At 42.3% G+C, this 14,220-nt stretch overlaps 1 protein-coding gene across 4 annotated transcripts in view; it reads right to left on the reverse strand.

Annotated features, from left to right (window-relative positions):
- The window catches only part of ASRGL1 (asparaginase and isoaspartyl peptidase 1), a 68,097-nt gene that overhangs the window by 27,451 nt on the left and 26,426 nt on the right, over nt 1-14,220 (reverse strand). Inside the window, exon 1 of one of the 4 annotated variants that reach the window (XM_081186939.1) lies at nt 3,675-3,751. The exons of the other annotated variants lie outside the window; for them this stretch is intronic. The gene's annotated coding sequence lies outside the window, so the exon portion shown is untranslated. Of the gene's footprint in view, nt 1-3,674; nt 3,752-14,220 lie in introns of those variants that run through there. 4 annotated transcript variants of the gene reach the window in all.

Genomic DNA, 14,220 nt, shown 5'->3' on the forward strand with positions numbered 1-14,220 from the left:
CCTAGAAATGTAGACAACGATACAAAAGTAAAAGAGCACGAGAGAGAACCTCAGCTTTATTAGAGTAGATGTAAGAATTTCCCCCTTATTTGAAATAAAAATGTAGCTTTGCTGAGCATCTGTACCATAATATTTTTAAATGTGCCAATTTGTTGAGAAACATGATTTGCCACTGAGAAAGTTTAAAATGCTATATGAGATGAGTCTTTAACGAACTATTTAATGAGTGAAACCTACATCTTGTATAAGCTCCACCAATTAAGTCCTAAACAAAAGTTGCAAACAGCAAGCAAAAAACCTATCCAGCAAAACCATCTGAATTTACCCGCATCTCAGTGCATGTGCCCCAGAACTAAACAAGAGTTACAAGCCAGAAATGCTATGTGGTATTAACCATTTTCACCAGAGTTACCACAGAGGAATAACTGTGACTGCCATGGTGGATAATATCAGAGAGGATGCCATACTATGCCATACTATTTTAGGAGAGGCTGCTCTGTAGCTGTGACACCTCCCATTTCAGAGTGGGGGGCACTGTCCTTAGTTGGTGCAATGAGGTCACCCTGCCTGCCCCACTGCTGGCCAATGAGGCTACTGTGGTAACTGCCAGTTCCAGAGTCTGGTCTGGGCTTTTGGGTGAGGTGTCTCCTCCTCAGATTTACCATCCCAGGCAACTGCCCAGTTTGCCTTCCTGTAACTACATTGTTGGGTGTGGTAGAGGCATGGCAGCAGGGAGCATCAGATTGGTTCAGCTGCTCCCCTCTCCCTCTCAGTAACCAGCAGCAACATGCAGTGCTGTTGAGAAGCCAGGTAAGCAATACACTGCTGCCTCATCAACCGCTACTGAAATTTAATCCTTGGAAAGCACAGAGAGGGAAGGAAAGAAGGGGAAGGATTCCCAGGACAATTGCATTTAATCCCCATGGCTGTAGCTCAATGGAAACCACACACTATGCATGCTTGCCCACCATGGCAACTTTTTTCTTTATAGTACCCCTTGGGCCTTGGGCTTCTGTAGAATACCATATAACAAACCCTGGTGTATACTATACAGGGCAGAATGACGTGACTGCCTCAGGCAGAAGATGGGTGAAGAATGGTGGTGAGGTGTGGGTGGACAAAGCCATTTGTGACACTTAAGCCTGATGCCTTCAGGTGTCTTGATGCCATTGCTGAAGTAAAATTCAATTTTTATTTTATTTTTATTTTTTGCATGAGGCAGCAAAATGTTTTGGGCCTGGCTGGTGTCCACAGAAACTGCACTAATTTAGGTCTCTTGTCATTTTTGTCTTTTTAGTCATGGAGTACAATAGAAATCATATTTATGGGGAATGTTTTTGTTAACTTCCAAGAACTTTTTCATTACCAAAAACCCCCCCACAACACCCCCCCCTCACTCAACAACCCTAAAACATTCTGTGTTCCTGAAAATAAAATGATGGTACTCAGGACAAAGCAACCGCAGTGAAGCTTGAAAGCTTGGACTACAGGGTCTCTGCGGCTGCTTTCTTAACAGAATATGAGATCAATCTTGTTTTAACAATGAGTAACTTTCTTACCCATTAAAAATAGATCACAGTGTTGTGAGCTCAGGGGAAGAATCTGCTAAAGATTTTGTGTGTGGTGCTGTGCGACTTGCCGCTGTCTTGTTACAATATGTGCCCAAAATTGAATAAGAAATCAGAATTGCATTGCTCCACATAGTCTTTTGAGTTAGAATTTGATTTGCACAATACTCCACTGACCTCTTCAGCATTTTATAATATAAATGAGCTTATCTATTTTCTGTCTCTGGTTTATGAGAAGGGCAAAAAAAAATCAGATTGACAGCCACCCCAGATAATAGCACAGCACCCTTTTGTATTTCATACTGCTGCAATATTCTAATTCAGTTTAAGCTCCTTGTTTCTTCCTGGAAATAACTTGATTTTGACATGGAAAATAGTGCAAACTCAGCTTGTATTCATTAGGGACACGCCATTCTATATTCAGTCAGCAAGTTTGGGGGGATTCACAGGCTGCTGATAGACTTGCCTTGTTATATAAGAAGAATGTGTAATTAGCACCTTTTGGTCACTGGGCTGAAAGTTGGTAGTGGAAGTTAGTTTATAATCCGGGAATTCAGCCGTGATCAGGTTTGGCACTGCGATAATCAGTGGGGGCAATATAACCGTGTGTGTAATAACATAGCAGCCTTGTAATTATTTTTCAGAGCACCTGATCCATTTTTAAAATTCAATTAAGAAAAAGAAATCACATTGAAGGCAATTGACATTATCTTTCCCACAGGCTCTTTATACCAACTTCTTTTTTAAGCTATTCATCTTGAAAATATATTCCCACTTGCCTACACATATGATTATCTGAGCGATCTGGATTTCCTTCTTACTCCAAACCATTGGCGGAAGTGAGGCTATGCTGAGTTTCCCCCCTTTAAATTGATACTTCAAGGATATAGTTTTGAATTTATGTAGTCAGGGTTCTGCTTAGATATCCAGAGACTTCAAGTAACCCACAATCAAATATTATTTTATGGTGTGTGAAATCTTAAGGTGTAAATCACATACCTGTGCACACTTCATCCACCTCTCTCTTTAAAAGATATTAAATGTTTAATTTAAATGTTTAAATGTTTAATTTAATACAGTGGTGCCCCGCAAGACGAAATTAATTCGTTCCGCAAGTTTTGTCATCTAGCGAATTTTTCGTCTTGCGAATCACGAAATCCCATAGGAATGCATTGAAAATCAATTAATGCGTTCCTATGGTCAAAAAAAGTCCAAACAAAGCCAAATTTGGTACAACAACAGTTTATTAACTGCTCTTTAAAGTCACACATACTGTAAAGAGCAGTTCAAAAACTGAAGGGAAAATAAATTAACTTTATAAACAAAACATGTCTTTGTTTTTAGACAAAGGAAACAAAGTCGCGAGACGTTTTCGTCTTGCGAAACAAGCCCATAGGGAAATTCATCTTGCGAGGCAAATCGAAAACGGAAAAACCTTTCGTCTAGCGAGTTTTTTGTCTTGCGAGGCATTCGTCTTGCGAGGTACCACTGTATGTTTTAGTGTTCACTCATTTATTTCCCTAGAACTGTTATAAGTGGGGCTGTTTGAGTCATGCTGTCCCTCACACTTACGGATCAGAGGCCTTCCTGTAAAGGTAAGCACTGCATAGTTATGGAATCTTCAGCAAAGAGACACTTCACAAGCCTTCCTACGCAAATACTCATGGGAAGGTGTTAAGGAGGACATAATGTATTTAAGAATAGAACTTGCTGATCATGTCTTCATTCTGAACGAAGAATGGGTGGTTCAATTAATTCAGGGTTAAGTCTAAAATCAGAATAATTAATGTTATTCTTGGTTGCATAATAACAGTGAATCCTGTATAATATAAACAGTTAACCTGATTCCCAACATGTCCTTGGCTTATTTCACTTTGGTATTCATAGTGATGGCTGAGTTTAAGGTACTCCTTCCTTGTCATTCACCTATAGCAGGGATGGGGAAACCCATGGGCCTCCAGATGTCATTGAACTGCAACTCCCAATTGGCCTGGACAATGGTCAGGGGGGTTGGAAGCTGTAGTTCAGCAGCAGAGGAGGGCCACAGGTTTCCCATTTCTGATTCATAGCTTTATGTGGTCGTATGGTATGACTCAATATCATTACCTGCATCAACTTCAGTGTCCTCTCCCCACACCGCTGCTTTCTCATTGTCAAGGACCAGGAGTCTGATGCCTCTTCATCAGGTGGTGAAGGTGAGGACCTTAAATCTGAAGGGGAAGGGCATGTAGGGCCAAGTCCCAAGGGTGCTTGCCGCCCCGCCCGTTGGCCTGAGGATGTGCCATCCTTTGCCTCTGAGGTAGGCATAGGCAAACTTGCCCTCCATTTGTTTTGAGACTACAAGTCCCATCATCCCTGACCACTGATCCTGTTAGCTAGGAATGATGTGAGTTGTATGTCAGCATTTCACTCCTCCGTTGCTGGATGTGTGGTTGCTATATCACATGTCTGCATTTACTTTCCAGGCTTGGAAAGTGTGAGAACGGAAGCCAGTCTTATCTCTTCCGCTTGTACTGTACTTTTGTACTTCTTTACTCTCTCTCTCTTGGAGAAGATGTGAGGGGATGCCATGGTTGCTTTGTCCTGTGTATATTGCTTAATAATTCACTTAGAACGCTACACTCACGCTCCACAATCGTTTCTGCTATACTCTGCTGATAGAGTGCGTGTGCCCCCCAGGCATGTTCCGACATTGTAGTCCCAAAACATCTGGAGGGCCAAGTTTGCCTGTGCCTGCTCTGAGGACTCCACTATATACAACCCTGGAAGACTCAAACTTCCCCCTGCTCTACTGCAGTAGGAAATTACTGGAGAAGGCAGGGCCCCGTTGAATTAACCAGCATCTTGCAGCAGCGCTGGTGCTAACCATCAGACTGCATCTGCTGTTATTACTATATAAAGGCTCGCTTTCAGCCTGGAGCAGTTTCAGAGCTCTGTATTTCTCATAAAACAGCCTTTTCCCTTTCACTTTTGACTCTTGCATTGAGAAGGCTTTTCCACATATATGTTTTGCACATACAGTGGTACCTCGGGTTACATACGCTTCAGGTTACAGACTCCACTAACCACAAATAGTGCTTCAGGTTAAGAACTTTGCTTCAGGATGAAAACAGAAATTGTGCTCTGGCAGCGTGGCAGCAGCAGGAGGCCCCATTAGCTAAAGTGGTGCTTCAGGTTAAGAACAGTTTCAGGTTAAGTACGGACCTCCAGAACAAATTAAGTACTTAACCTGAGGTACCACTGTACAGTTTGGAGAGAGCAGAAGTTTGGAGAATGGCAGGATTGTCATCGTTTTTCCTGACAGGGCTCCTGCTCCTTGAAGAGGTTGCATCACAACCTAACCTTCTACAGCTAAACATTCTTCCTGGTATAAAGGGAAAGAGCTGGCAGCTGAAGCTTTGCCTGCTTGAGAGATCTCATCTTCAGTGAGACTGGATGGTCATGGCCACTTCAGTGGCATACTAAGAGCTTCATCATAAGCACCACAAGGTGTGGGATGTGAAACACAAGAGCAGTCAAGTACAACATCCCTAGAGCGGACATAAAAGGGGATGCCAGTCGGAACTTCTTGTTTCTCCTGTCTGGGACAGACTTCCTCTGCATGTGACCAGAGGTGGGCATGGCCTCACCTGTGCAGGTAATGACAAAAGCATAGGACTGGTCGCCATCTCTCTCTCTGATTATATTCGTCGAAGAAGCAACATCTGCTTAGCCAAAGATGCTCTCTTGGCTTCTAGCCAAGAGAGGACAAAGGGACTGTCTCCTTATGAGATAGTTTCCAGGTGTATGTTACTTTTCTAAGCTAAGTCTGCCTTCTGGGATCCAACTGTGAACAGAATGTGAGTGAGTAAACTCTTTTTATACTTTTATAGAAGACTGTGTCGTGTCTTATGTTTTATGAGGGAATAAGGGGAAAATACCAGGACAGTTATTATAGAGGCTTTAGCGAGCCTGAGCAAACCCATCCGCTATGAGTTTAAAAAGGGGAATGTTACTCTGCTAAAATTGTAGAACTTGTTAACACAAGTTGGAAAGGATATAATCACACAATATATCCTCTCCTGCATCCCTGAACATTCCCACACAAGGTTCCTTCCTACTCTCTGTTGTCCCATTTCACTGCATGCAAACATTTCCAGATAAAATTTATTTAGGATTTGGCAGAGACAGTATTTATTCAACGCAATCAAATGTTTTTCAGCATCCTTCTAAGTGGCACAAAGGGGAAGTTTTAAATAAGTAGCTTTGTGAAGAGATTTCAACAGTCCGGTAATTTTAAAAATATGTCAAGAAAGCAACTGCCTTCTCTAAAATATTCTTGATTCCTTTCTCCCCTTTCTTTCTTTTTCTAAAAAAAACCTTAATTTTGCTGAACTGAATCCCAAAGGGGCTGTTTAAAAGTGCTGGCAATGATATTGCCTTTTTTAAGCAAACCAACCAACCAACCAACCAACCAACCAACCACAACCCTCTTTGTTGGCTTTCAACTAGCACAGTTCATCTGACTCCCCCCCCCCCGCCACCAGCCCATCTATTTTAAGGATTGCAGAAATGGCTTTGTTTGCCTAGCAATAGCCATTTAAACTCGGTTTTAGAAACAGTAAATATTAAAATGAAAGGAGGGGGAAATGGCATTCGGCTATGTTTATAAAATGCTATTGGGAAACTGCCATCTGGGAAAGTTATCAATGTAAAGGAATGTTCTATAATTTCCTGTGTATGCATGATAAAAGAAATACCTAAGACATTTTTCTCATTTGGTACATGTGACAAATCGCTCATTTCTCATCAATTTCCTCTTAAGAAGGTCTAACTTTGTAGTCTTATATAATTCTGAAACTCGATGATTTATCTTCCACTCTACAGTTGATTCTCTGAAACACGTTGCCTGAACAAATGTACATTTCTTGTATTGGCAGCCTGATCTTCCTGAGCTAGGATCACCCCATCAGTGAATCCTGCTGCTGGAGAATTCACAACACACTTTAAGGTTGTGAACTGCCTTGTGATCTTTGGATGAATGGCAGTATACAAATTTAATAATAAATAAGTAAAAATAAACCTGAAATGTTCTGTTTGCTTTCACTGGCTTTTTCATTGAAAGAATAATATGCAATCATCCTACAGAAAGATCTAAGATACAACATATTTGGTATAGCAGCCTCCATGACAACCAGCTGCACAATGTGTGAGCAAAACAGAACAAGAGTTTTACAGGGCTGTGGATATATTTTAAAAATGAAGAGACAAAGCTTTTGGCAAACTAGTGTTTAGGAAGCAGCCCTGCAACCCTGAAATCCCTTATGTGGTCCCATCAATTAGACAGGAAAAAGAGCAAGGCTAATGGAGAAATAATCTGGAAGTCTACAGCAATTCCCAAATACAGAGAGAATATGGTCCTCACTGGATGCCATTGTCAACAAGCGCTATGCTCCTGGAAATGAAATATGGTGCTAAAAATTTCCAGCACTGAATGATCCATGCCTCTTATGAGAAATATTGGCCTTCATTTGTATTTTTCTAAATGATTAATGGAGGGCAGCTTTAATAATAACCACGAAGTAGCTGACACAACTCTGCATGGCCCTCACATGTTGGTAGAGCACCTGGCTATTTGTGTCTCTCTCTTGTCCCAACACATACCCTCTAACATTTCTCTGATGAAAATAGGGATGTCATATTCCATTATTATTATTATTATTATTATTATTATTATTATTATTATTATTATTATTATTATTATTACTACCACCACCCATCCTTCTGATTGGGTTGTTCCAGCCACTCTGAACGGCTTCCAACATATATAAAAACATAATAAAACATTAAACATTAAAAAAACTTCCCCATAAAGGGCTGCCTTCAGAGGTCTTCAAAAGGTTGTATAGTTACTTATCTCCTTGGCTTGCGGGTCATATAACTCAATACTCTCCAACATTTCTCCAATGAAAATAGGGATGTCCTAAGGAAAAGTGTGATATTCCAGAATCAAATCAGAAACGGACAGCTTCTGTATTTCCAGGACTGACCCTGGAAAATAGGGACAGTAGGAGGGTCTGCAACCAGGGATGCTTCAAAAGTATGCTCGTGTGTGCTAAACTTTTTTTATGGCTGGAAATAAAGAATAGTTTTTTAGGAGCATTGAGAGAGAAATCACTTCCCTTATGGCACACACATTGCCTCTCCTGCCTCTGGCCGAATAGGTTTTTGGAACAATACAAGCCCCACTAAAATCTGTTTGACTAGAGGTGGCACTAGGATGACTGCACATGCCACGAACAGCAATCCCTCTTTCCAAATGCCTTCAGCTAGCTGCAGGGAAACAAACCAAAACCTATTATCTGTAGTCTAATAGAATATTGTGTCCTCCTGTCTCTTTAAGATCGTTCAATCGTGCCTGGGAAGTGATTCCTCTGGCCAAAGGAAGAGCCCAACTTAGGGAATCAGTAATTGTTTCTTGGCTCTCAAAAAAGAAGGTCAAATACCACACTTTCTCCATTCCAACAATCAGATCAGCTGCAAATAAACTGCTCAGAAGAACAATGTAATAAAGGATCAGAGAAGTCCCAAGATATTTGTTTCTTCCCTTTCATGTATTGGCAGAATGAGAGCTTGTGAGAAAAAACAATTGTTATTCATGGTACAAGTTGCTGTGTAGTTGAGCAATTGTGCATGCAATGCACAATAATGATCCAGACCGGCACCAAATGGGGCACAATGTGTAATTAACCCAGATCTCTGCTTTTAAATGGGGAACAATGAGCAATTAAGCAAGATCTCCGTGCCTTTGAATGAGAAATGGTGTGCAATTTTTGCTAGACCTGTGCGTTAAACTGGGGCATCATGTAATTTAACCAACTGCATATGTGATGCTGTGTAACAAGGATGCAAAAGATAAACTTGCTATTGCAAGTATCCCAGATCTGCTTTTGCAGATACGCCTTGAACATACGATGCCCATCTTGGGAAGCACAGAAAGATCCACAGAAATAAATAAGATTTTGAATAGAAACTACAAGGAAAGGCAAAATACCAATTCACATGTGCCTTTTATATTGTTACAAGTTATAGGGTAGGCTGTATGTCTGAGCCCTCCTTCAATTCCTGGATCCAGCCCAGATTCAATTGCTGGAATAGCCAGGCCAGCCTGGTAATATCCCATTCAGTATGGGTCGTTAAGGGAACAAAGGAAGTGGCTCTGTGACAAAGGACAAATTGGTGGGTCTCCCTTCCAAAAGGGAAAATCTGGACTGAGTTGTGAGCTTTTTTTGGGGGGGGGAAGGGTGGACCATGCCCTGCCCTGCCTGATTTTGAGAAGGTGGCGTAAGGGCTCCCGCAGCCCTGGCACTGCTTCTCCTCCATTGGGTCTTGCTCCTGCCAGTATCCAGTTGGGTGCCAGTGCTGCCCTGCTTTTGAACAGCTTTTGAGCCACTAAAACACACACACACACTTTTTCAGTTTTTGAGACATTTTCAGCAAGGAATCGCCCCCGTTGCCATACGTCTGGGTTTCCCCGGACATTTAGCTGATTTCTGGAAATTCCCCCGGGCGCCATTTTCATCATTTGAATTCTGGACCTGTCCAGGAAAATCTGGACGTATGGCAACCCTGCTCTCCCTCAGCTGTCTTGTTGGTTAGAAAAACAAAAGGCCTGAGTGGAGTTTGTGAGCCAGAAGCTGGAAGAAAAGCTGCAAACAGGAAAGGGAGAGGGAGAGGCATGTTTGATTTCTGTTTGAGTCCAAGGCTACAGCAATGGAAAAAGCAATGCCCTTTTGAGGCTTTAATACTGTGAACCCCCCCCCCCCAATCATAGACTTGGGTTGTATATCTGTGTAAATAAACCATATTTCATGAAGACACCACAGTCTCTACTGTGCCTCATTTCCAAACGGAAACACAGACCCTGGGTAAGCTCCTGGAACTCCTGGGATCTCAGACTGCTATGTGATTAGGTTGGTGTACAACAATATATATTACTTTTTTAAAATTTGAGTTTATTTATTCAGTTTTGTGACAAAAGGTGCCAGGTGGCTGTAAATCATGTGCTAATTAGTGTTGACAGAAACAAAAATAGTTGTTCTCTTTTTCTTTTCAACACAATACGTTAACATATACAGTGCTTCTATTTTAAGTTGGTATCAGGACAGGAGTCAATTCCAGCAGTTCTGTTGTACACAGAGTAATGAGGCTATGCTGCGTATATGTTAGAGACCACAGAGCCCTCAAGTTGGAATCTAACCTTTATCTCCAGGTGAGCTGCACCTTTCTGCTGGGAAACCCCAACAGATTGCATTAATTGCTAGAGAGTTATCATTTGCCCTAAGTCTGTTTCCCGGGGACAGTCCCCAGATTTACAAATCAGTCCCCTGACAAAACTCTATCATTCCTACGGAAGTTGAAAAGTGTCCCCGGATTCATTGAAAAAAATCTGGTAACCTTATGGCCTAAGGACCTAGCTTACCCATTTCGCCCAGTTTTATTGCCCATTACATGAGAATACTTCCTTACAGCAAACATAAAGGTTATGATAGTGCAATCCAACCCATCCTCTATTGCCCCAGCAATAACCATTGCTGCTTAGAGGTGACGTTCCAGCAACACACATAGGATGCTTCTAGACAGTCTGTGGTGTGGGCTTCAATCCCATCCAGCAAATTCAAGCTGCACAGCTAAAGCTGATCTGGGACTATGGTTAAAGAAGCCCATTTCCCACAAAAGATCAGAGTTTTTGTGATGAGGAAAGGGATGAGAAAACACACCAGAAAGTGTGGGGCAACACATGCTTTGATGCAACATAATCTAATCTCCTTACAAACAAATCGAGACGAATGTTCATTAAACATGTTATCTGGAAGCCATCCAAGACATATCCTCGCCTAGAAGTTCTACTAAAGGTACCCTTCCCCCCAATGGTTTATTACTTATTTTAATTGCTTATTGCCTGCTGTATTAAGCTGTGGATTTGAGTGATCCCTCAGTCTTCGAGGGTGATTTGCTCAAAAGCTATGGTTATGCCGCCTTCCCCAGCTTTGCACTTTTATTTTCTTTCCATCTATTTTATCAAGGTATCTGTTACGCTTCTGTAATTCATTATTTATGCTTTTTCTGTTTTACTTATGCATTTGACTGACACCTGGATCTCTGCTTCTGACATGGGTTACTTTTGCTGCATTAACTTCCCATTGGTTCTCCTTTTCATTGTCTTTTTTAGGGGGGGTATACGTCTTCTTTCTCCAAGATACTATTTTTCTTCTATTCCTTCCCCCGCCCTCCCCATGTTTGAATCCCATGCTGCATGACTATTTCCCCCAGCAAGCGTTACTCTCGCTCTTATGTACCACCCTCCTGGTTCAATGTCTACTTTTTTGCGCGTGGGGGAGCTGATTTTGAAGTCTGGCTTTAATCTTTTCTGCCGTTTTCTTCTCCTGTTTTACTAGGTGGTGATGTGCACATTGATCAAACAGCTGATTCAGAATCCTTCAGGTTTATCCCCCCCCCCTCTTTATTACTTTGATCTTTCCCGGTTTCCTTCCTCTGCTGCTCACAAGTCTTGATTTAGTCATCACTTCCTCATGCTCACCTGTTGATTTTTCTAATATTCCACATTCCCTTTATGATTATCATTTGATTTGATTTGCTCTGGTGTTCAGTTCTACTGCTTCACCAAGAGACTGTAATTCCGCTCCTGCGACCTGATACTTTCCCCATTCAACTAACTCAAATCTATTTCCTATTTCTGCACCATCTACCACTAGTGCTGGTCAGTGGCGTAGCATGGGTTGTCAGCACCCGGGCAAGGCAAGTAATTTGCGCCCCCTAACCCGTGGATTTTAGCACTCGAGTGCGAGCGCCCCCCCCAGATGTTGCGCCCGATGCAGACGGCCCCCCCCTGCACCCCCCACGCTACGCCACTGGTGCTGGTGTTTTGTAAGTCTGTGGTACCATCCATTCTTCATTCATGTGATCCTCATAAGTTTTCATCTTCATCATTCTTGCTCTGCTCAGCCTTGGCTCATTCCTGAATTGTGCTGCCTCCTGCTTGTACATTTGTACTGCTGAACATTCATGGTTCAAATTCCATCTGTTGTCTGATTTTCTCCATTTATAAATTTGTGCTCTCTTTCCCCCTCCTATTTATTTTGTGAGGTGGTTTTTTGTTTTGCTTTTTGCTTTAAAAGTCTTATTTTTCTCACTACTGTTTGCCTCCTGTTTGTATGTAATCCTCTTTGTCACTCTCTTTTATCTCCTAAAGCTTTCTTAGCCAAAGTCACTTCCACTGTTTGTCCCAACCTCTGCCGTCCTGTTTTCTTTGAGAGCCACTCCACATCCTCAGACATTCCTACTGCTACAAATCTTATAGTGTGGTGCTCTATCTATCTATCTATCTTTCTATTATCTATCTATCTATCATCTATCTATCTATCTATCTATCTATCATCTATCTATCTATCTATCTATCTATCTATCTTCTATCTATCATCTATCTATCTATCTATCTATCTATCTATCTATCTATCATCTATCAATTTTCGTATTCATCTCATCTTCCACAATGCTAACGTTGGTCTCGTTTAGCTTTTCATCTCATCAAGATTCTTTCTCTTCTGTTGATAACTGCTTGTTCATTAGTTTGTTCTTTTTACAATTATTTGCTTTTTGGTTGGACTCATCTTAAGCCTCTTGCTCTGGACTTTAGGGGTTGATTTTGCTCAGCTCTGTCTCTGTGTATTTGAACACGTAATTCCTTGCTTCTCTTTCTTACCTTATATCCCTTCTGGCAGCAAGAGAGGAATAGGGCATGCAGAGATTTCTCCTGCTATCTCTGGGTTCAAGGTTTCGTTCTTCACTTTTCAGTATGTGCATTGTCTATGCCTTTTTATAGTTTCTTGGATTTTTCTTGTTTGCTTTCCATTTTTCTTCTACCCCACTGCCCCTGTCCAAGTGTTTTCTTTGGCTTCCTTTTCTCTGGCATGCTTTGCCTGTTGAGAGATGCACCCCATTCAATGCAGCCCAGCCTTTAAGAAACATCTTAAAATGCATTTGTTTCAGCAGCTTATTTTTTATTTTATATACAAAATTATATGTATGCCAACCTAAGGTGGCAGAATTAATTTCTGCTTGATCCTATTGTCAGGTTTCCTCCCGTTACACCTCTCCCCCGGCCCCCGATCTTATGTTGTATCATTTAGTAAATTGTAAGGCAAGGGACACGGGTGGCGCTGTGGGTTAAACCACAGAGCCTAGGACTTGCCGATCAGAAGGTCGGCGGTTCGAATCCCTGCGACGGGGTGAGCTCCCGTTGCTCAGTCCCTGCTCCTGCCAACCTAGCAGTTCAAAAGCACGTCAAAGTGCAAGTAGATAAATAGGTACTGCTCTGGCGGTAAGGTAAACAGCGTTTCCGTGCGCTGCTCTGGTTCGCCAGAAACGGCTTAGTCATGCTAGCCACATGACCCAGAAGCTGTACGCCAGCTCCCTTGGCCAATAAAGCAAGATGAGCGCCGCAACCCCAGAGTCGGCCACGACTGGACCTAATGGTCAGGGGTCCCTTTACCTTTAAGGCAAGTTTATTTTTTAAAAAAACTGGTAAAGTGTCAAGTTGTCATAAGTTGCCATGTACTGCTGCTGCTATTACTACCTGCTTCTTAACTGCCGCAGTGGTGAGCTGGGCAGTTGTTACTCTTTAAAATAAAAATAAAAATGCAAGCAATATTGTGTAATTAGTGGAATGCCCACCAGATGGCAGCTATGAGTGTTGTGATAGCCTGAACCTTGAACAGCAACTAAGGCTTTGACAGGGAGGGGGAACCATCTAGATAAGGAAAACCGGTGGTGTCATCAGTTGTTACCAGGAGCCAAGGATTGGGAGTGGCTCTCAAAGGCAAGAGGACAGCTGTGGAGATGATGAGCCCAGGCACTGACATTGAGCCTGGACTGGAGACTATCAGCAGAGAGCTCCTTTGAGCCAGAGTTTCCCAAACTGGGACCCCCAGAGAGAGCATTACCCCTTGAGACAGATTGCCCTGAGGAACCAGTCCTCTTTGTGGCAGGTGTTGCATGTTCTTCCTGGCAGCATCCAAGGCAGAAGCGGCCTTGAGAATTAGAAGCTGCCTTGAGTGCTGGGCTCCAGGCTAGAGAAGTCCCTTGCCAGGAATTTCACTTTTCCAGAAGGAGTCAGACCTTGGACTGTTCTGCATGACAGTCTGTGATCCTTTCCATTGTAGGGTGTGTTTAATTGTTAGAACACATATAGGTCTGAAAAGACATGTCATAATGGCTGCTGATTTCACAGAGCAAGGAGAACCAGTCGTTCCTTCCCACTACTGTTCTTGTGGGGAAGAGACACCTGCAGGTCAGTCTTCCAGGTGGAAAGCTGCAAGTTCTTCACACACCATCCATTACCTCCCCCTACCCCACCACCTCAGTTTGTAGACAGCGTCTTTCCTTTCCTGACTGGAAAAAAAACAGTTTAGGAGGAGGGGATGAGCAGACAGCTGATAGTCTCACAGTGCTGTTGCCATCATTACATAAGATGCTCCAACTAGTGAAAGTACAAGTAATTAATAGATGTAAGCTAAATAAATTAAGCTATTGATGTTGGATCTACAAACTTCTCGCAAACTGAAGAGGCGCACACCCAGATGCTGACGCTGAC

The sequence above is a fragment of the Podarcis bocagei genome, assembly GCF_964188305.1.
Source record: "Podarcis bocagei genome assembly, chromosome: 3".
NCBI lineage: Eukaryota > Metazoa > Chordata > Lepidosauria > Squamata > Lacertidae > Podarcis > Podarcis bocagei.